The sequence below is a fragment of the Anser anser genome (genome assembly GCF_964211835.1).
Source record: "Anser anser genome assembly, chromosome: 1".
NCBI classification, from domain to species: Eukaryota; Metazoa; Chordata; class Aves; order Anseriformes; family Anatidae; genus Anser; species Anser anser.
This window is the reverse complement of record NC_139720.1, coordinates 62,920,960-62,945,139: the sequence shown is the minus strand read 5'-3', so window position 1 is coordinate 62,945,139 and position 24,180 is coordinate 62,920,960.

Here is a 24,180-nt window from a genome sequence, read left to right as displayed (position 1 = left end):
TGCTTAACAGGGATTGCACATGCTGTCACCCATGTTGCCTAATTGCTAAATGCTCTCAGAACATTAATGGACAAGTAATGTGTGTAGGAGAGCCCATTTTGTAGATTACGTTTCTTAATGTACTCTTTGGAAACAAGAGAAGTAATTAATCTCCACAGTAACATACTGTCACCTGCTGCTGTGGTTTTGAAAATTTCTTTTACCAACACAGCACATTTCTTTTACCAACACATTTTGTTTGTAATGTCCATTTGCTTCTGAACAATGTGGTGCTTTTGTTATTGTTTGTTTGTTTGTTTGCTCTTTTTTTTAATTTTTTTTTTTATTTTTTTGGTAACTTTTCTTGTTATTGCTTCTACAGGATGAGGGATCCACAATTCCATACAAAATATACATATTTTACTCTATAAGTTCTATCAAATTTTCAATACCGTTTAGTCCATTCTTTGTAGCTTTTCTGGTGACCAGCTGAAATAAAATTATTTCTTGACCAGCATGTGACAATCCACTCTCTACAATTGTTTCAAGTCTGAAATTCTCACCAAAGAGAATCAAGAAGTCCTTCATTTTGGCCCAAAGATAAGTCAAAAGCATCTATCTTATGATAAACTTCTAAATTTGCTGAAAATTTCCAGTTGGTTCAGAAAATGGCCCAGTAATTTAGGCTCAGTACAAGACATATGCTGGAAAACTTCCTATGTGTTTTAGAAATTATTAAAAAATTGCTTCAGTAAGTTCAAAAATCCTTCCATGTTTCTTTCTGATCCTGTTCCAATCCTTAGTTTATGAAACTGTAGAATTCCCACAATGCTAGTATTGGTGTAGCACTAGCGGAGTTGGAGGTAGTTAACAAGATTTGGAATTGACTGCCTGATGCATGTTAGCGTATTACAGAAGTTTTGTTTCTTTTAAACAGGAATATTCTTTGGCATTTCAGCATTTTTAGATGTGAGAGTAGGATAAGAGGAGCCAGACAGAGCTATGAATACTGATCCAATGTAGGTCTGGGAAAAAAAAAAAAGTGTTCTAAATAATATTTTTACCTTAGTATACAATGGAATAACTTGAAGAATATATAGATATATTATAAATATTCAAAATTGATTTTTTTTAATGAAGTAGTGTTTGGAAAATAGAGAACAGTGCTTTCAAAATATAATAAAATATTTAATATTTTACCTTTTTTAGTGTGAGCTGACATGACAATTAATGCTAAGAAAAATGAGTATCAATCTGAGCAGAGAGTCAAAAGTGAGTACTTTGTTTTAGGACACCAGATACAGAGAAAAAAAGTTATGTGGGTATTCATCTTGTTTTCCTATGGAAACAAGGCTTGTGTAATGATAGTGTCTATGTCTATGTGCGTCTGCCAGCATGTACTTTTGCATGCCACCTCAAGTAGCTTTTGGACTACTAGCAAACTGTGACATTTGTTGTTAAAGGGTAGGTGCCTCAGGGATGATTAAGCACTTAAGAATATCATGGTACTTATGAGACTGAGCAGAAGAGAGAGATTTACACATACCACATACAGGAGCAGTGGCAGCAGAAGCTCATGCCTTGATAGAAGCAAATCAACATATGAACAAGATCCTATGTCCTCCCATGGGGAATCCTTTAATGAAGATGGAGACATCTCCATGGGAGACACCAAAGTCAGAGAAATGTGAGGCCTGGCTCTGCATGAAATAAGTGCTCCTTTAAACCATGGAAATGCTTGCTAAGTAACCAAGCTATCTTCAGACTGGAATATAGGGGAAAAGAGGTTTTTCACCTCTGCTGTTGTTTAGATTTCAGTGCAAAGTTTTGACAGTTATGTCAATGTTGTTTGATACATAGTGGGCTAATTTATAAATTATGTATATATAAAAGAGCACTGCAGAGGTAAAGTATTTTAAAATGGATTTATTTTTTGTTTTCAGTTAATATTATCTATTTGGAAAAATCACGTGCTTACTGGTAATGAGAAGAGTAGAACTGCTGGCTTGTTAACCTTTATTGTCATGAAACCATTTAATGACATGTTGGCTTTCTTAGTTGAGAGAACAGAAAAGTTCCTTGCCATCAGTGTGAGAAGTATTCTCTTGCCCAGTCTAAGGTAAGCACAGAACAACTTTCAGCAAAGGACCCTTTTCTTTTTAGGGACCCTTTTCCGGGTCAAGAAAAGAGAGAATGACTGTGTTTGGTTTGGTGGAAAAAAGGCAAGTTCACGTCTGCCATCTGCTCTATGGTAAATTATAAGGAGGGAACCTACTAGCTGGGGTCTGAATCTGTCTTATTTTCTTAATTATTGCATATAGTTCTTAGTAACTGATTGTTCAAGTCATTAACTGAATGCGAGATATTGCATGACTGACTCATTCTTGGGCAATGCTCTGCCCCTTATAGATGAAAAATGTATGTTACAGATGGGATAATATCAGTTTGCCTTTTTGGTTGCCATTACACTCTGCTGGTCCACGTTGAACTTGCTGGTGACCATCCCTCCCAGACCCTTTTCTGAAGAGCTATTCTCCAGCCACTTATCTTCCAGTCTGTACCTGTGTCTGGTATTGCTCCATCCCAGGTGCAGTAACCGGTATTTTCCTTGTTAAACTTCATGTCATTGATGATTGTCCAATGAATATTAGCATAGACTTTCAAGCACATAGCTATTCCATTTTGGGAACAAGACGTATTCTTGAATTTACTTTTAATTTGTTACTATGCTTAGTTTTATGTAGTTACAATTCTATTTCAGAAGTGGTTTCCTTTTCAGGTCAGGTGTATTCCCTGTGACTGTACCTTATAGGACTGCTTTCCAAGCCCAAATCTTTCTCAGAGTGCAACTGTTCTTCTAGGGTGGGACAGTGAAACAAACCAGAAACTAGGAAAAAAGTAAGTTTTTAACCCAGTCCCCAGTCTATTTCACCACAAAGTCCATGAAAGGCAGAACTGAGCAGTACAAAGACTAGGATAATTTCACTGCTCTGAGATTAAAACAAACAAACAAACAAACAAAAAACAGCTTGAACATCTTGTGATAACTACCTCTGGGAAGAAAGCAATTTCTCCCATCTTCTATCAGCTCATATAACACTTCAGTGTGAACTTAGACAGGGCACATCTCAGCCCTGTGCTTTTATTTACCTGCCTGCCATATTGATAATATATGCACATCCCTTCTAGAGATAGTCTCTAGCTACTTTTTATAAATCATTTTGAAGTCAAAAGACATTGTATAATTGCTAAGTATATTTTCCCTGAGATTCTCAAATGAGCATTAAGACATACAGCAAAATATCATCCTGTCCTCTGTGTGGAGAATTACATTGACCAGAGGAGTTGAAATGGGCTTTTTTAAACTAGCTGGTTTATAAAGTTACCTGATCTCATGGTGTACGGTGCTGCATAGCTAGCCATTGGACACTAAATGTCTTGGCTGTGATGGGGAACAAGACATTGAAAGGAACTGTCAAAGCTCCCACAAGAGCTGAAACTCTTTCATAATGTGGAAGAGACATGGAAAGAGCTAAAACAGTACTTGGCTCTGAGACTGTAAGTAGTAACAGTCAAAGAAAAAAAAAATAGAAAAAACAGCTGTAGTTTAGAAGATGGCTTGCTATAAGGCTTCTTTCTAGGCAGAGGCTGTGAAATTTTAGTATTGACATTTGAGTACTATGCTTTTGGTAAATATAGAATATGAGAGTGATGTGAGTGCACAAAAACAAGCTGAAAGCAGCAAGCTGTACACCTAAAAGTTTTGCATATTTGACAGTTTTAACTAAGGTTTTGTTAAGATACAATATTTTGTGAGGGGAGTAAACATCTTGGAAGTTTCTCGACTTTTAACAGTTAATCCTTCATAAGAAAACAAAATTTGCTTAACCAGAAGAAGGCTTAGCAGCTTTCTTCTCTGTATGCTTCACAGTGTATCAGTGGAGATAAAGATGCCAAATTTAGGACTATGATGCATAGTTAATCAGTATGGAAGAAAGCATGGAAAATTTGAATATGGATGAATAAAAACCATGAAAATGTCAAAAGAATTTGGATTAGAACAGTAAGTACTTATGTGGGCATGGAAAAAAAATGTATATATATATATATATATTTGGGGGGGCTAAAAAAATAGTTTCATCAAAAAAAAAATCTTCTTAGAATTAAAACAATGGAACTGTTCAAGGAAAGAAATTCCAGAAAGTCATTAAGATATCCCAACTTGCCCACAGCTCGTGATTTAGGGTAATTTCTGACTTCATAAATTTAAGACAAAAGCAAATATATACAAAATAATTGTTCTGGACATGCAAAAGAAGATTGAGCTCTGTGTTCACTGGAAGGAAAAAGCATTGCATTCCTTTGCCTTAGTAAGGGTACAAACTAATGAAATACATATATAAAAAGGAATCAGTTTTAATTTCCTGTAAGGCAGAGTTGTTCTCAGAAAGGTAGCTGACTTATTGAAAGTAGAAAAACAGGCTGTATCAGAAAAGGTCCTGCAAGACCACTCACTAAAACCACAGAAGTATAAGCCATGCTCAGTGTGTGTCACATACATTGCTCAATTTTTCCTTGTTCTACCATAGGAATGATTAGTATTTCAAATACATTATGGGAAAATAGCAGGCCTTTATGATGGTATACGAGGATGTTAAACTCTTTTCATACAGCACTTAATCTATGGGAAAATATACTGGAGAGAATGGACAGGCATTTGACTTTTAAAAACTATCCAGATCCCTTTAAATGTGGGCTAAGATCATCAAAATGTTAAAATTAAATTCTGTTAAAAAAAAAATAATAATTCAGACATACCACATGGTGGTTGGTGTAGACTGCTCTTCACCCCTATAACCAAAGTACTGTTAGGATGTTATTTAAAGTCCATAAAATGGTGATTACTAAGCAGAAAGCTTTATTTAAAGGTTAACTGAAGGTCAGGGAAATACAGAAAGATCTTAGAACAGTCAATGATATTTGATATTGCTGCCTTATGAAGCATCATTAAGAAAACTACTAAGGGTCTATTCCATATGCTAGAAGTCAAATAAAAGAATCAAATGAAAGAATCAAGGTTAGTGGTTATGGGCATGAGAAAGATCCTTGAAATAAAATATGCCTGGAGTTGTGAATTTTGGAAAGGAATAATAATTCTATATGGTTTATTGTTCTTGCAAATCCATAATTAAGGGTAAATTTAAGTGATTCAACAAACATTATACAGTCTTACAGTTACTTAAATCTGAGTTCCCATTTTAAACTCCAAAAGGTAAACTTGAAGGTCTCTCAAGAAATAGTTACTTTTTTTCTCTTCTGTGAGATGATAATTAGAAACAACCTTGTATTGTCGGATGCCAGGTAATCAAACTCAGTTGTGCATAGATACAGGTTTTTTTTTTTCTTTCTTTTTTTCTTTTTTTCCCCAAGAATGAATGAAAATAATTGCTTTAAAGTATCCACTCATGAATATAACTGCTCATCAGTCGAATTGCAAGCAGACACTGTCTTTCCATCACAATAAATTTGCAATGGTCCATTAGCTTTCCTAAGGGGATGAAATGGACCATCTTGTTAACACAGACTTTGGTTTAAATGGTTGATTTTTCTATGTATGTGCTGGAATTTGCAGTATACCTACACAACAAAGATAATTAAATAATTAAGGAAATATGTGGAAGGCCATGGTATAGAGGAAAAACTAATATTTCCTGCAACTCTCAGATCTACAGTTTAATTGAAAACTGGGAGATGGTTTATACAAATGGGAGTATGAAAATAAGAATTATCAGCGCTCATATGAATGGTGATAACATACTAAGTTGCAGTAAATAATCATTTTTTTTCAGTCACAGAAAAGCATGATTTGATTTTTTCCCCTCTACATAAAGAAAACACGTGTGTGAGAACAAGAAGAGAAGAACTATGTTTTTAGGATTTTCATTACGATCACAAAAACACCCTTGAAGTTATAGCACTCTCCTGGAACTTATATTCTAGACAGAAGAGAAGTGTTCCAGCCCTAAGGTAGCTATTGTTAACTAACAGGAAGGATATGGTCATTATTTGACGTAAGATGAGCCAGCAGGAAAGAAGATCAACTTATCCTCAGGGTACTCAGCCTCCCGACCTGGAAGTCTGGGACAGGGAGCAGACGAAACTCCCCACAGTTCAAGTGGAAACAGTTAGAGACCTGCTGCTCCACCTGAACTGTCACAAGTCTATGGGGCCAGATGGGATTGGCCCAAAGTGGCTGAAGTAGTTGGCGGATGTGATTGCTAGGACGTTTTCCATCATCTATCAGAGGTCTTGTCATCTGGAGAGGTCCCGGATGACTGGAGACTTGCTAAAGTGACACCCATCTATAAGAAGGGTCATAAGGAGGACCCAGGGAATGACAGGCATGCCAGCCTGACCTTGGTGCCAGGAAAGGTGATGGAAAAGGTCATCTTGAATGCAATCATAAACCTGGGGGTCAGGCCCAGTCAGCATAGGTTCATGAAAGGCGAGTCCTGCCTGACCAGTCTCATCTCCTTCTATGACCAGGAAGACTGACTGGTGGATGAAGAAAAGGCTGTTGACATAGTCTACCTAGACTTCAGCAAGGCCTTTGACATGGTCTTCCACAGTATTCTCCTGGAGAAGCTGGCAGCTCATGACTTGGACAGGTACATTCTTTGCTGAGTTAAAAACTGGCTGGACAGCTGGGCCCAGAGAGTGGTGGTGAATGGAGTGAAATCCATCTGAGGACCGATCACCAGTGGTGTTCCCCAGGTGTTGGTGTTGGGGCCCACCCTCTTTAATAACTTTATTGATGACTTGGATGAGGGAATTGAATGCACCCTCAGTAATTTTGCAGACGACACCAAGTTGGGGGGAATTGTTGATCTGCCAGAGAGTAGGAAGGCCCTGCAAGAGGGACCTGGACAGGATGGGTCGATGGGCAGAGGCCAGTGGGATGAGGTTCAACACAGTTAAGTGCCAGGTCCTGCACTTTGGCCACAACAACCCCATGCAGCACTACAGGCTTGGGGCAGAGTGGCTTGAAAGTTGTGCAGAGGAAAAGGACCTGGGGTTTCTGATTGATGCTCACCTGAACATGAGCGCAGTGTGCCCAGGTGGCCAAGAAGGACAACAGCATCCCGGCTTGTATCAGGAATATTGTAGCCAGCAGGACCAGGGAGGTGATCATCCTCTTATACTCTGCTCTGGTGAGGCCGCACCTCGAGTACTGTGATCAGTTTTGGTACCCTCAGTACAAGAAGGACATCGAGGCCCTGAAGTATATCCAGAGAAGGGCTACGAAGCTGGTGAAGGGCCTGGAACAGAAATCCTGTGAGGAGTGGCTAGGGGAACCGGGGTTATTTAGTCTGGAGAAGAGGAGGCTCAGGGGAGACCTTATTGTTCTCTACAACTACCTGAAAGGAAGTTGTGGGGAGCTGGGGGTTGGCCTCTTCTCACAGATAACTAGCAATAGGACTAGAAGGAATCGCCTCAAGTTGCACCAGGGGAGGTTTAGGTTGGAAATTAGGAGATATTTCTTCTTAGAAAGGGTAGTCAGGCATTGGAACAGGTTGCCCAGGGAGGTGGTAGAGTCACTGTCCCTGGGGGTGTTCAAGGAAAGGCTGGACGTAGTGCTTAGGGACATTGTCTAGTGGGTGATATTGGTGGTAGGGGTAATGTTGAACCAGATGATCTTGAAGGTCTTTTCCAAACTTAATGATTCTATGATTCTATAGTTTTATTTTGTTTTAATGTTTTCTTGTTGTGGTGGTTTTGTTTTGTTTTGTTTTTTCTCTCTCTCCCTTTTGCAGGCAATTTAACATACTGTGGTCTTGATGAATCTTTCAATCCATTTTCCTGGCTGAAGCTAGCAATATACTCTGTGTATTAGCGGAAGGGATTTTATCAAGGAGCTGACTTAACATGAAAATTAAGGATGCTGACTAGGGAAACACAAGGAGAGAGAATAGGCTAGTGTAATAGCTGAGAAAGAAATAGGAAGAACATCAGTTCTGATTCTCTTCTTTCTCACTTGACCATTCCTAAAAGTAACTTTATTGACTTCACTCTTTTTTTTTTTTTTTTTTCAGCCTGCACCTCCGAGAAAGAAGAATCAAGGTCGTTGTTTCCAATTTGTACCTTAAAAGACTAACTTTTGCCATGGATATGGGGTGCTACTTTGTTATTTATTTTGGAGGATAATCCGTGATCATTGTAAACTCAAAATGCACTATAAATTGTTTATGACAAAGTAAGGTTAGTTTGGGGATTAAGTTTTCCCTATTACCGTCCTAAAGCTCACATATTTGGTTCAGGTCTGTTCCTTAGCTCTATAACCTCGACTGATTGATATACTGCCACTCAGGTTTAAAATAAAGAAATAAAAATATTTCTCTTTCTGGTCTTATCTCTCTGCAGCTTCCTCTTGGCTTCCAGCCAGTTTTGATCCTATCTATTACAAGGTAGATAAACCAAAATTCCCTTAGAAAACTTAGTTTTAGAATACAATCACAGTCCTCAGGGGAAGACTGGGTGTTTTACCATTGAAACCAATGTCACCTCAATGGCAAGGAGTGTGCCCATACCCTGGGCCACTACTGCCCATGTGGAGACCAGCAAAGCCTCCTGGACCCTCTTGTGAGACTCACTCAGTCATTCCCACCTTTTACCTTCTGTTGGGACATCCACAACACACATGGTCAAGCAGTGATACAACAACTTCTATCCCATGCTGCAATGTCAAATCTATTGCAAGTGGTTACATGAAGTCACTGAGGTCTTTATCTCACCCACCCCAGCACTGAATGTTCTGTCATGTAGTAAGTACATTGCTTTGCCCCATGCTACGCAACCCAACCTACAGATGTTCTCACACCAACCCAAATAAAGATGGAAAGATCTTTAGGAGCCAAGCACTGCCACCTTTGTGCAGCATCTCTTTGCTAAGATGGTGAAATGAATGACCTTCTTTGTGGGACTGTGTGACAAAATTGAAGACGTGAGACTTCAGCTGTATGTGGACAACTCTTTGTAATCTACAGCAAAAAGAAATAATGATTTTAGAGCTCTCACAATCTACAATAGACTGGAGAAAAAAATCTTAATGCTTAAGTTTTCTGTAAAGACTGGCGAAGGAGAGGAGAGGAGAGGAGAGGAGAGGAGAGGAGAGGAGAGGAGAGGAGAGGAGAGGAGAGGAGAGGAGAGGAGAGGAGAGGAGAGGAGAGGAGAGGAGAGGAGAGGAGAGGAGAGGAGAGGAGAGGAGAGGAGAGGAGAGGAGAGGAGAGGAGAGGAGAGGAGAGGAGAGGAGAGGAGAGGAGAGGAGAGGAGAGGAGAGGAGAGGAGAGGAGAGGAGAGGAGAGGAGAGGAGAGGAGAGGAGAGGAGAGGAGAGGAGAGGAGAGGAGATGTGCTTTGCTTGCAGTTTAGAGCCCAGCCTTGCACTCAAGTCCAAACTTTCCACATAAAATGGGGAAAAAAAAAGAAAAAAAAAAAGAACCAAAATGGAGGAAAAGATTTTGAGGCCCTTTAAGGCTTTATCCATTGTATTTCAAATGACAGTTCTATAATAACACCACTATTTAATTCTCTGGAATTAATCAGCATTGGTGCTAGCAACTTCTGTTAACCTCAATCTTTTTCTCCCTTCCATAAAACCAATTTAAAACCAATTGCTGTTCCTGTCCCTGCCACCAACATAATATCACAACCTATTAATTGCAGCCATTAACTGCAGTTAAAGAAACAATAGTGTTTTGTTCACTTCACCTTTAATCCATGAATTATGGACCTGGGTGAATTATAACAGTCTGAAGAGATTTATAAAAGTCTTGCAAGTTAATTCTCAGAATCAATCTTGATTTCAATGCAAGGGATTCCCATCCTTCACTGCAGCCATATAGCTACTCTGCAGACACTCACTCCCATGCACCTTTGTATATGCTTGCAAATTTTACAACCTACAAAATAGGACAAGTCTCAGTTTTTGTTGTTGTTGCCGATACACACTTGAGTTTTAGTCAAGGGAAGCGAACGATTGGATTTCTTATTACTAAGTGAATTCAGTGCCAAATTATATGTACTACAAGATTTTATCATGAAAAAGTTTGTGCTCATAACAGTTCCTGGAGTATTATGAATATTAACAGGGGCTTGGAGTAGGGGAGAGGCCGTAGGGCGATTCTGGTTTGTTGCTCATGTCAAGGTCACTCCAAAGACATTGTTTATGACCTCACCTACCTTCAGAGAGAGAAGTAAAACTGAAGGTCAAGACATTGGCAGCAACTGTCACTGCAGAAAGAGGGCATTGACAGATTAACTATTTTTCCTAGACCTGTAGCAGGAATGAATACCCAGGGCCTCCTACACCACTGGTGTTATTTCAATAAGGACAGAACAGAATAAAAGCAAAATGTATTGTGTATCTCAGAGCTCTGTATGGGTCTGAAAGAGAGGAAAAAAAAAAAAAAAGATATGTTAATGATGAATGATACTGAAAAAAAATAAGAAGTATTAGTTTGACCCAAGGCACCCAGTTCTTAATCTCTACCTCAGCTGTTGCAACATCTTTTGGAAGACCTAACACAGAATCCAACTCTAGTCATCTAAAAACTGTCATTGAACCAAATACAAAAAAAAATAATGTTTTTTTTTCTTGTGTCTTCTGGGATGCAGAGCAGCAACTTACCTTCTGTTCTGATTAAAGGGTAAGAAGTGACTACTTTTCAGTATTGTATCATTTATCAAAAATAATAATAATAAAAAAAATAGAAGCTAGAAGTGTAAAAATAAAGACGTTTTGATGAATAAACTTATCACCAATTAACTTAAGTTGTGGAAATCCTTTAGATGAGAGATTGAAATGTATTTGAGACACTAAGCTAATTTGGTGAAATCTAGTAGCACCATCAAATTTTTCTGAACAACTCGATTTTCATGTTACAGATGTGTCAGCATAAGTATGGATGCACTAATCATTCTGGTATAATTAACTGCCTGGTGAAATGTCTCATTAGTGTAGGGAGTTACTGATGAATAATTAGTCATATTCTAATTATTCCTTTCTTTCTCTCCCTCCTTTTAAAAATACATAATTATAAGCATTTATGAAATAAGTAACGTGGTGTTGAAAATCTACCACATCATTTTGATCCCTCCAACTTTTCTGAAGAGCAGTTTATGTTGAGAGCTGAGAATTAAGGTAGTTAAGTAAATAGCTTTTCTATAATATAGCAGCACTGCTATAAGGTGTACAAGGGCCTGCGAATGACCTGGGAAGTTCCCACTTCAGAAAGGTTCCCATTGTATTTTACTGCCCCAGGGATAAAAGCACAGGACTCACTGAATCTGAAGCATCAAGGATGGGTTAAACTCCTTGCTGACCAACTTAAAGACTGTATTAGGTATCAGCTCCCCACTCCTGACAAAGCTCTCTAATGTAACAAAAAATTTAAAATGCTTTGAGCAAGTTTCCTTTAACTAGAGGAAGAAAAGGTTGACATGTCCCTGCAATGTGGAAAAGGTTGAGGGTAAGCCAATTTAAGGATGCATATGTCCATTAAACATTTGAGGTCACAAGAAAACCTTGAGACATTCTTCAGAGTTGAAGCTGAATGGTGAATGAAGGATACACATGACCTGTGCTGTTTTGGAACACCAGACAGAGCTCTAGTTTCAATTAGTATGTGTACCTTGACAGCACACAGCTCCAGAACCAAAATGTAAAGGCTTCACCACTTTGCATTGCAGTTTCTCTGCATGGACAGGGCATCATGTACACTACAGTTCTGCTTCAGAAAGGTAGCATTAAGTTGCCCCAGGAAGTTGTTTCATTTTCTGTGCTTTCCTTTCCTCTTCAATTTTGCTGTTATTTAACCTGTGAAATTTGCTGAAGTGGAGGCAGAGAGCAAATGAACTTGTCTTTGTGGTCTCTTATACTTGATGTGAAGTGCTAGATACAAGGAATTTACAACAGCATCTTGGTAAAATTTGAGACAGAAGAAGAGAGAATATTCAAGTAAACTAACAGCTTGGACAGGGCAGGGAGGCAAATAAGGTTAGCTGACTGCATGAAAAGCCAACTGATTGCAGTCATTTGACTAAAAAGAAAACAGGCATTGGTCGGCTCTGCTGGTGAAATTGTGAATCTTAGCACCTTGTGTCAGGATTCCGTAAGGGTAAATTTTCTTCAGTCCATCTGCCATAAAAACGAGCTGACGATTTGTTCCTTGGAGTCACATTACAAATCTAATTCATACCAATTTCTTTCTTTCTCTCTTTCTTTCTTTTTCTTTCTTTCTTTCTTTCTTTCTTTCTTTCTTTCTTTCTTTCTTTCTTTCTTTCTTTCTTTCTTTCTTTCTTTCTTTCTCTTTCTTTTATTGAAACAGGAGAGAAATGTCTAGTCCTTATACTTCAAAGGAAAACTACTGATCGTTAGATTTATTGTCCAAGAGACAAATAAACTTTCTTTTACATTAAAAAAGAAAGGAAAAAAAAAAAAAAGCTGTGTGGCATGTTTTGTAAGTCTCTTGCCTTAGGAATGGCAAGAGTAACCTAGTAGCTTCAGAGTATGCATCAGCTCCTTTTTTTTTCTTTCTTTTTTTTTCTCTCTTTTTTTTTTTCCAAATTGTGTCATTCATTTCTGTTACAATTTTCAGTCTTAAAGCTGTTCAGACTGATTTTATAATAACAGTGACCAACAGAAGAGCAAGTGGTGAAGATCAGAAAAATTAAAGCCTCACTCAGCTGTTCTTCTGCACATATTTAATTTTGCCTGATCTTTAGTACATTCAGGGCTCTTCATAAAGCAAGCATAATCATACTGTAACAAGAAAGGAGCAGGACCTGGGTGATCTTCATTCTGAAGCTGGGCCACAGTGTTTTAGTGTGAATTCAGACTCTTTCCTGTTGACTTGTTGTTGTTGTTGACAGACTCATTGTATCTCATTTTCCCTTCATCAAATTAGACGAGCAGTACTACCATACTTCATAGTGAGCTTTTGAGATTTATTTTGTTTGTGAAGTTTATTGACCTGTGAAATGGACAGAAAAATAAAGTGTCATGATGGTAAACCTTTATGATCTCTGCTTGCTGTTTCCTCATCAGAACTTGATATATTTCAGAAATAAACAGAGCTAATGTCTAGGATGACAAAGGGTGTTCCATTTGTGTGGTTGTTGTTGTATAGTTTTGTTCTTATTTTTACATTTCTCAGCATTTTAATAAAGTCCTATGGAACTGCATAAATGGAATAGCCAAATAATTAAACAAGTGTTATTGCAATGACTGTTATCCACCTTTCTTTCCTTTACTATTGTTTATTTTATGTCAGAGCACTCTTTCTTCCTGTCAGGATCTATGCTTTTTTGGACAGCATCTAATGATGCAATGAGTCTATAATGTAAACAACAAACTTCTGGAAAAGTTTACACTAAGAGATTCTTAATCACTTGAAATACATAAGACTAGCAGTCAAGAAAATATCCCCTCTAAGACAGAACTCAAATTAATGTAGTTTCCAGAAAGGGGAAATTTAAATGTAAACTTAAGAATTTTCTCAAAGGGAATCTTACATGCAGTTTGGACTTTTTATTTTTCCTTCTCCAAGAAGAAATTGGTTCTCTTAATCTATGGAAATTCTTAAGATGTTACTGTGATAAATAAATAGACAATAATTTTTTCCTGAAGTATCTTCATGACTGAAATATCAAGCCTTACCAATATACTTGAGAATAAATGTCATTCTGGTTATTGTTACTGCAAGTAGTCTGTTTGCTCTAGAAATTCCATATCCTATAGTGAGCCATGATGGCTTCATTTATAGTTTGATCATGAAAGTAATTCCTCAGGTGATATGATATACTTTAATAATATAATAGCTGGGAATTAAGCAATTGAAGTTTATTGGAGACTTTGAATTCTACCTTATAACTGACAATTTGGTGCATGTCTATATTGATGGTATTCAATCTATTTTTCATTCTCTTTTATATTTTGATCTACAGGCTGGAATTGTATGTAACTCCTACATTTAGGAAATCAAAAACATTAAAATGATTAGAGTTTACTGACAGCCTTAGGGAAACATTAAAACAAACAAACAAACAACAACAAAACTACACACATTTCATTTAGAAGCAATCTTGCTTCTGTAAGTTTACATTACTTGTAGTTCTCTCCCAGCTGGTTGCTGTGGAAATAAATGTCATATCAAAACCACAGGACTGCGTTCCAGGTACAACAGATGCAGTGCATGTAATCCCTTGAGAAAGGAAGCACACTAGGAGAGGGATTTGTCTGGCAGACAACTGAAGTCTGGGCTGTGTAGTTTGGCCCATTTGTGCCCAACACAGCACTAAAGACTGAGAAAAAAGATGAATTTCAACCTCTTTTATGCTTTAGTTTTCTTTTTTATTTTTCCTGTTGATAAATATTGTTTAGGACAGTTTAACGCATCCTTCAACTCATTCTTGTCAACTCATGACCCCCAAGGGCTGATCTGACAAAGACAGACATGTCTCTGGCACTGCTTCCACCCCGTTCCCCAGAGAGCATAGAAAGGATTCTCAGGGAGTCCACTGGATTGCTTTCATCCTGCTGCTGGAATGGTTCAAAATAAACACAGGAAGATCTAGCTTTTGTCTTTCTGGGCTGAAAACCTCTTCTTTGGTTCTGCTGGGTATGGTTCATCTGGTGATACTGTGATACAATTGTTTACTCCACAGAAGTGGATCAACAGAAATTATTATTAATTCCTGAGAAATTTATCAAATAGATTTAGGTAGAAAGACAGGAATATTTAAAGAAATAGACTTTTGTTTTTTTCTTTTCTTTTGAAAACTAAGAATGAAGTATACTGAATCTTCATTTCAAAATAATGGTTCTTTAAAAGGTAAAGTTGATAAAAAGACATTAAACCAGGAAAAAAAAAATACATTGCTTGGAGTTGATAGATATATTAGAGCTTGACTTGAAGCATTGTGATCTGATAAGTTTTTTTCCGCCAATAAACTGAAAAAAAAAAAATGTCCAGAGCTGTAGTTCTTCTCCTTTCTTGTCCTTACTATGTCCTATTGGCAGGGTGTTGATTTTTAAACACCTTTGACTATACCAGATGATTAAATCCTCCAAGCTGGCAAGAATTTTTTTATTTTCTCCATATATTGCACTGAACCCTTTCCCTGCCTTTTCAGTCCTTTGTACCATAACAAACAAATCCCATACTTCTAGGTAACATAACCTATTTCTTTCTGCCTTCATCTTTTTTGTTTGTTTAGCTGATTTCTTTGGCTTTTTTTTTCTTGGGGGGTGGGGGGGGGACGGTTTGAGGGGTTGGAAATGGAGAGGGGTAGGGACTTCCCAGGTCATAAAATGTGTCCTACCAGCTTCCATCCAATCCAGAGTTCACCTAAGCAGTGTGCAGCATGTTGACTTTCTCCTTTCTTGCACAGCCTTAGCTATAAGGCTTGATTATTTTTCACAGGCACACTTGAAATTATATGGCTATAATTTTATAAATTTTATAAATAGTATTTTACTTAGAGTATATATGCATTGAAAATAAGTCATCCTTGTTTTACAATGAGGTCTAATACTGTGAGGTGTTCACAGTATCACAGATTTCTAGGTTGGAAGAGACCTCAAGATCATCGAGTCCAACCTCCGACCTAACACTAAGTACTCCACTAAACCATATCGCTAAGCTCTACATCTAAACGTCTTTTAAAGACCTCCAGGGATGGTGACTCCACCACCTCCCTGGGCAGCCCGTTCCAATGCTTAATAACCCTTTCGGTAAAGAAGTACTTCCTAACATCCAACCCAAAACTCCCCTGTCGCAACTTTAGCCCATTCCCCCTCGTCCTGTCACCAGGCACGTGGGAGAACAGACCAACCCCCACCTCTTTACAGCCTCCTTTAAGGTAACTGTAGAGAGCGAAGTTAGTTACTTAGGCTTTACATTAAATGCAACAGTTAAAGGCATGATGGCATAGATGATATTTTTATTTTACACAGAATACATGAGCATTAATTAAGTGTGCACATAGAGCTATACCTAAAAATGGACTTTAAAAATAATAATAAATGGATGAATTAATAAACAAATAAATAAATAAGTAAGTAAAACAGGAGGGAAAAGAAGACTTCATGACTATTGAGGGAGATTTGCATTACCATTTCTGGCCACAAAAAAGACATTGGGAGCTAGATCTCAAGAGTCAAAACACACCTGATACAAACCTGTTATTCACCAGCTGTCATAGACTGAAGCAGGAGAATTTACAGCAGGAAGAATTGACATGTAGTACAAGATGGTAATAATTTTAAGTATGGAAAAGGGCACTTGTAGGATTTTGACTAGCTTTGCAACGTGTAATTCCTTTACATTAAAGACATTAAACTCTCAAGTTTTGTCTCTACAGGTGAGCTGAGAAAAAGTATGAACTGTGTCTGCTTACTGACTACACATCAAAATTCCTAAGTTTGTACACTTTGGCTTTAAGTTTGTCTTTGTGCATTTTTTTTTATTTTTATTTTTTCACAATACTTTTCTGAACCTTGCAGGAAGATTTATTAATGGAGGAAATGTTAGCTGTCTCAGATTGACATATCTCTGTCTTTCGTTTTATTGCCCTGTCTCCCAAATCACCTGCGTTGTTATTCTGAATAGTTGTGCTGTTCCTAATGGCTTTGTTTGGTATTCCAAGTTGATGTTGCATCAAATTATGTGCTTGTTTGTTTGTTTATTTTCCACAGGCGTTCTCTTGTAAATTAGCAACAGTTAATGGGGAGTTAAACCATTCTCAAAATTGACTATCAAATTCACTCAACAGACAAAAAAAAAAAAAGGAAATGACCTTTAGAGAGAATTGACTGTTAAAGAAATGTACCCCAGGGATCACTGAGAATGACATATGAGGAGTGGTGGCCATCGGGGAAACAACTTATTAAAAGTATTTCATAAATAACAAAACACAAATCAGAGCCTTTTCTTATCTTTTCAAAAATAATTACCTCCCTTCATTAGACTGGATCATACTATTTAATTTGTTATTGGCATTTAGAACATCTCCTTCTCGGTGCAAAATTTATTTTGGTGTTTCTGGTGAAATCAATGAAGTTATACACAACTGTCTGGCAACTGATGTCTTAAAATCTGCTCACTTTACTTACTGTAAACTGGATCAAGTGCAGAATTGACTGGAAAGGAATGAGCAACAAACCTGTCTGAACCATTGTTCAAAGCTAAAACTGAACTCTGGTTCTGATATCCACAAAAGTTTATCTGAATTCTAATAGTTCATTTTATTTTTCATTATTTGTCAGAGAGGCCAAAGCATGACAAAATGCTATCAGTGTTGCTAGGCCTACCTAGAACAGAAAAGAACTGGAAACATCTCCTCAAATACCCACTAATTAAGAAATTCAGATATGCCTCCAGCTGAACATATAAAATGTGTATTGTCTGGCATGAAAAATAAGTACTGACTGTACTGTGTACCATTTAAGCCTCATTTTTCAAATGGTAGAAATCTAAAGAGAGTATGCATAATCATGTGAACTCTTCAGCCTTGAAGCAAATTGAAAATCTAGCTCCATTTGACAATTTATCTATTGCTGAATTAAAATCCTACATAAGATTCAGCAACAATTGTGATTTTTATTATGTACTAATTTTTTAGCACGTCAGCTTACTTGTGAAAGATCATGAAGACCAAATTGTAAAGAGAAAACTGTCCTTTTATTTTCAAATTATGAACAAACTGACTTTTTGTGAAAAGTTGTCATATATGTTTTCTGCAACATTGTTTCTGCTTTCTCATATATTTAGTCTCTAATAATTTGATTAGAATATAAAGTAAACATCTATCTCATCTGTGAGCTTAGTGTTTGGAAATATATTTTGACTACTGGATTTAAATTTCCTGAGGAGAATTTGTAGGAAATCTGTTCCTTAACTTGAGTTCTGAAAAAGTGATAATCACAGAAAATGTCAGCTATGTTAATATCCCCAAATTTGGCAGATTGTACATTACTGAGAAACTTATTTTAAACCAATGAATCACAGACGTCACAAACTTCCTCTCTTCCTCTCTAGGCTCTTCTATTCTTCACCTGAAACAGGTTAAGAAATATGCAAGATGATGCAAGATGTTTGACCAAGACAACCAAAATATTACAAAAAAATGCATTCTGAGCTAGATAAAAACAAAAACAAACAAAAATAATAAATAAATAAATAAATTACATAGTTCAAATTAATATTTTAGGCTTTATAAATCAGAAATATTTATGTTTCAGACTACTGGAATCAAGTAACTTGTCTTTGTCCTTGTTCTTATCTCATTCTTTTCCCTTTTGCCTTTCTTTTTTTATCTTTCTTTTTTTTTTTCTCTATCCAGACAGTGAACCAAAAAAAAATCTTTTTTTTTTTTCCAGAGCTTTCAATTCCTTCTCTAAAAATACATTAACCTGATACTTCTCTAAAAATGCATTGACCTAATACTTAATTATTTTCTGAATAGATTGTTTTAGCTTTGAACATACTCATAAATTTCAAGTTTATTAACATTCTTTTAACAGACAAGTTTTCAGCTGTATCTTACTAGCTCATAATACCCTTTGAATAAAATGTGTCCTTTAGACTGTGACTTGTTACTAGATAAATCAAGTGGTCTTAACTCAGATACTTGATGGATCTAATAAATCTTTCTCTTATAGGTCACTTGTTTCAATCTGAGACAATGTAGTTAACTTCATGAATGCAAACTGCAAGTATCAGTTGGCTATCTAATGGTCTATGTAAAATAATTGAGCTCATTTTAATTTAGTTCTGAGTTCCTACATATCAGAAACGTGAGCACTGAGGAAGGTTGCAGTTTCATTCTCTTCACCTCTGACTACTCTAGAGAACAATTAATCTTTTAATTCACTTTAAAAAAAATCAGCCACAAATATTCACTGAATCACAAACTTATCCCAATGCCAATTCTTGGAATGGGTCCTTTATCTTTTTCTGTTAATAGTTATTTGAAGGATAAATGATATAATTTTTGTATACGTCTAAGGAGACATGCTATAATTTATAAAAATGCCAATGCAGTAAAATAAACCAAAACACAAATAAAAGCATTGTCAATGCCTATGTAATTACTTTAGAGCTGTCACTTTTCTATATGTGCTCTGTGCATTAGTGCATAACAAATGTGAAACACCGCAGTAATCAATATTCCTTGTTAAGCACAACTACATTGCAATGGACTTATTGCCATGTTATTACTTCTGATTCTATTTATTTATTTATTTATTTAATCTAAGTGCATTGCATCGCCATTCCTATCATGTAACACTGCATCTTAGACTGGATCATTAACAAATTCTGGGCAGGGTGGCTGTTATTCTGCAACCTGCTTTTAAAAGTCTCACTAGCAAGCAGCATCATTTACAGCACATAGTGGGAACAGAACACTCGTTGAGATTCTTTTTCTTGTTAATGCAACATGGATGGAGGCTATGTTGGATTGCTTTATTTCCTGTTGAATGTGAGTGGTTAATGTATATAAAATGAAAAGTACAATGGCTGCATGTACTGAGTTGTTTCACAGTGTCAGTGGTAGTACAATTTTGTGATGACCACTTTCATCAAAATAAGGCAGTACTTTATCAACCTGTCCAAATTTATCTCTGTGATAACTGGTTGTTGTGTACAGTGCATTTTTCTGTCTATGAATTTGGAGAACATGATCTTCTTTCATCGAGCTTTTAAACCCATTCCATTTAGGAATTGATTCAGATTATAAATCTACCACCAACCTCTAACACATATCATCCCCTCAAAACTGTCTCACTTTTAGCTGTTGCTTGGTCTTTATTTATGTCATGGCACTTAATATGTGTCTACCGTGTTTGATAGTTTAGATTCAGTTCACTTCACATCCTGTTTCCCTGGTCATTTATGCTTGTTACATGTGTAATAGTCTGTTCTCGGGATTTTTATGGAGTGAACAAAGTTTTCTATGGTGAAATAAAAGAGATAATTTTCTCAAGGACCCATTCCCAGTGCAGTGGGGATAAATCTGCATAAAATCTAACTCTCTCTGTCTTACTTAGACCTCTGACTCTATCTCAACAGATGTTGCACCAACAAATATCCTTACATACCCTTCCTGTCATGCCCACACTTGTGCAACATGTAGCTGCTGTTGTTTTGTGAAGCACCACCTGTCAGGTGACAAGGTAATCTTGAAGTTACTTTTGCCTCTTTCATCTTCAAATGTCACAGAAAATAACTGTATCTCAGAGTCACAAGACTTTTGTTCAGTGTGTAGATAAGCCAAAGGCCAGGTATTGTGTTGCATAAATATGGACAGTCAAAGTGTGGATATTGACCACTCTGAATGACATAGCCTGGGGCACAGACTTTGAATGGGACCTGCTCACCTGCATAGCCAAACCTTCACTCTAGGAAGTCAAACTTTTACAGCAGTCATAGTTCTTTCATAGAGTTTGAGCAAACTTTCCATCATGGATATGCAAATTTTGGGTTCCAAGATCTGGATATGTATCTCACCCCTGGAATTGCACTAAGAAATCAAGAAAGAATGTGCAATGCTCCAACACTCCTCAATTTCTGTTTGCAGCTGCCACAGAGAAAAATATAGTAGTAGGACAAAGCTAAGGAAAACCCACTGATAATTTCACTACAAGTGTGCTGTTGAGAAGGGGAAGAAGAAAGAGGTCACTTAAAATTAAATCAGGTCACTTTCCTGATATTTAAATATAGTTTGTTGTGCCATATTGGATGTCCACATGGGATGGAAATATTCATATAAAGAAAAGAAGCACACATCTGACCTTCCAGTGTCTGCAATTTGACATGCACAAGAGATATCTCCCATATCAGACAGCTGAATACTGAGTCATTTGCTGCTTACTGATTTCCAAGAGATCTTTACTCCTCCTCTTTCCCCATGTGAAAAGAATAACTTCTTGAATTTTAGACAAATTACTTTTATATTAAGAATGTGGGAGAGGACTGAACTAAAAATGTAGAAACATAAGAAAACTGAATGAACATTCTGGTTTAATCATCTGAAATATCAGCTGTATTCACCCAAAACTTTTCTCCTATATATGGGCATTCCCATCAGACAGGTAAAGCCATAAAAACATATAAGTGAGAAACAAAGTCCAAATACCCATTCAGGGTGGAAATTAATGTTACTGAGAGCTTCAAAATCATACCATAAACATCTTTTGACTTCACATAATAATTTCTTATATGAGTTATTTTTTCTAGTGACTATAGATGCATTAGCACTGCTTCAAGTTCTGAGTTACTGTTTCTCACAGAAACGTTAAGAAAACTATGTAGACCAATACAGCATGTGGATTATTGAACAGAATACTTGAAGCTCATTAGACAAATATTCTGTTTTACTGTATGAAGCAAGCAAAACAAACACTGATCTCAAGGCTTTCAATAATCCACACCTTCAGTAAAAGGTATTTTTCCTAGAAACAAATGACAAGAATCATATGAAATGCAGCAATTCAATGAACAAATTCTGGCTGTCATCTACCTTTGAAACTCATCTTTTTGGCCTCTGGACCTGGGTCTCTTTTCTCTCTTGTTTATTATATATATACATCTGTATATGTGTGTGTCTATATATTCATTATCTAGATGATAAGTCACTGTTTAATGGCTCTCAGTCTGCAGTAAATATTACAGCTGTGTGAAGAGAGAAAGAATGCAAAGAGGTGTATGGTCGGGGTACAGCAAAGAAAGTAGCAGAAACAGATCTGATGTCTCTGTCCAAGGATCTTGTTAGGCCACCCTAACTTATGAGGCATCATACTGTGAGCAGGGAAATATCAGGAAGAAACATCTAGGGAAAGTATCCCTGTGATGACCAAAGAAAAATGGATTAGAAAGACTACAAACATTTTCAAGGTCTGGAGGACCTGAGCTGGGAAAAGTGGTGGGGACCCAGCTAGACACAATATGAACACCTGGGGTGCATGAAGTGTGAAGAGAGAAATAAGAAGTGAACACTGAAATTGGGAGAAATTAACTTCCACTGATGGTGGTGAACTCTGGCACCAGCACAAGCAATTATCACACAGAAGAATATTCAGTAGCCAGTGAAAAGAGGAGCAAGGTGCTGCTAAGAGGTTGACTGGCTGCAGCTGCTAATTGGTGGACAGATTGGATAATGTGGCTCCAAAGCTGTGGTTCAATGCAGGCTGCTACTGCAGAGAGCTGAGTGTTAGTTCTGCTCTCAGCTCTGAGTTAACTTTCAATTGCTGTCCTAGGTAGATTAAGTTTGACGCTATTCTTCCATATATGATTTTCTGTTCATTTTAGAGTGAACAGCTCCCAAAATAGAGCTTTTCTGAAAAGCGTAAGATATTTTGTATATTAAACTATTTCTCCAATTTTCACTGTTCAGAAATTGCTTAATCCTTAGAAACGAATTACTGTTAGTGTAGTAACAATTTAGATATTTCTAGAGAAAAACCATTTGTAAAATATTTATGCACTAGAAATGACCAGAATCAGGAAAACATGTCATGATTCCAGAATAAAGAAAACATTTTATTTGCTCATTTGAACTTTCCATGGAACACTGAAATATGTTGTACATTTCACAATATTTGCATTATACTTGGAAACAATTTCTCCATTTTTTATGATCTGGGTTTCTTGAAAAACATATGAACATCAAACTTTATCCTTGAAATTGATTTATTAACTCTAAGAAATTTTCTATATATATAAAGCTATGAGCTAAATTATAAAGGTAATTCAGAATTTTTATTTTTATTATTTTATTATTTTATTTTTTATTTTTATTTATTTTATTTCTCTGTTGCATGCTTATTTAAGGACATTTATTATACCTAAAATTTACAATTAAAAACAACAACAACAAAAAACACGCTACAAACTCAATTAAACAAAATAGAAAACAACATACAGTCTTCTGAAGAACTGTTGTCTACCTCAATGGATATGACATTTTGCTTCACAAGCTTAAAGGGTGGTGAAAGAGTAACAACAGTATGGAACAAGGATTCGATTATGGCAACAGCTGCAAATTATCTGTTGTGGAGACAGTAAATTCACCCCACTTTCAAAAGTTTTTGTTGCAATTTAAACAAAGCTTTCACAGGAGACAGTGAAAAGATGAAATATGGTCTCATTTTATGAGAAACTGATGATCTCTGCACACAAGTCAAGATATATCTTCAAACTGCATTTTGACTGTTTTGTTGGGTTTTGTTTTATCACCAGTTTCTATGCTTTACTTTAAATGAAAATTTACTAAAAGTTCATCTCTAAGGGTACAGGTTAATTTATTTAAGTGGATACACTTAAATAGCAGCTCTCAAGCTGCAAGTTTGCTTTTGTCAGAGAACAAGACGGTTGCAAACAGGGTCTGAAGTGGAATGGAAAGAAGTGGGTACAAGGGGTGCGTATGTGTGTCCTGGGGCACATGGGAACCCAGGGGAATGCACAAGTGAGTGTTTCTTTTTCAGTGTTTCTTTACCAGTGATTCTAAATGATTTTCTTTATCCCCACTTACTTTACTGCCGAACAAAATATTCATTCATTATATTCAGCAACTTAATACCGTGAAGGAGTCAGGAGTGCTTTCAGGTGCCTCTAATTCTGAGACATAGTTTGAGCTCACTTAAAAAATACCTTACAGTTTTTCGGAGAGGGATAACAATCAGCCTGCTTTAAAATTTCTCCTGCTAAGCATTCAGAATCATACTGTATCTTTTCAGGAAAACAAAGGTGACACTAATATATTTTGCTTTGTATATAGGTACCTCTTTGCACATTATTCTGAGCTCATAGACTGCATCACCATGAATGGAAAATCTTCAAACATTCGTTTGTGCAAAAATAGATCTGCACAAATCTTTCAAGGAAAGTGAAAATGATACTCAAATTCTTTCTGTGCTAATAACAATTCTGTTGCAAAGCCTGCTGTAATAATGAACATGCTTTTTTCAACCTTGACACAAATCACTCCCATTATCTTTAATATCTTCTGTTTCAGCATGATTAATATTTTCTACATTTCAGCTGCTGAAAAGCTTATGTGTGATAAATAACTTTTCTTCTGGATAGTTGCAGATTATTAGAGTTTAGCTGTAGCTCCTGTACAGCTGGGATCTTGCTTTTACA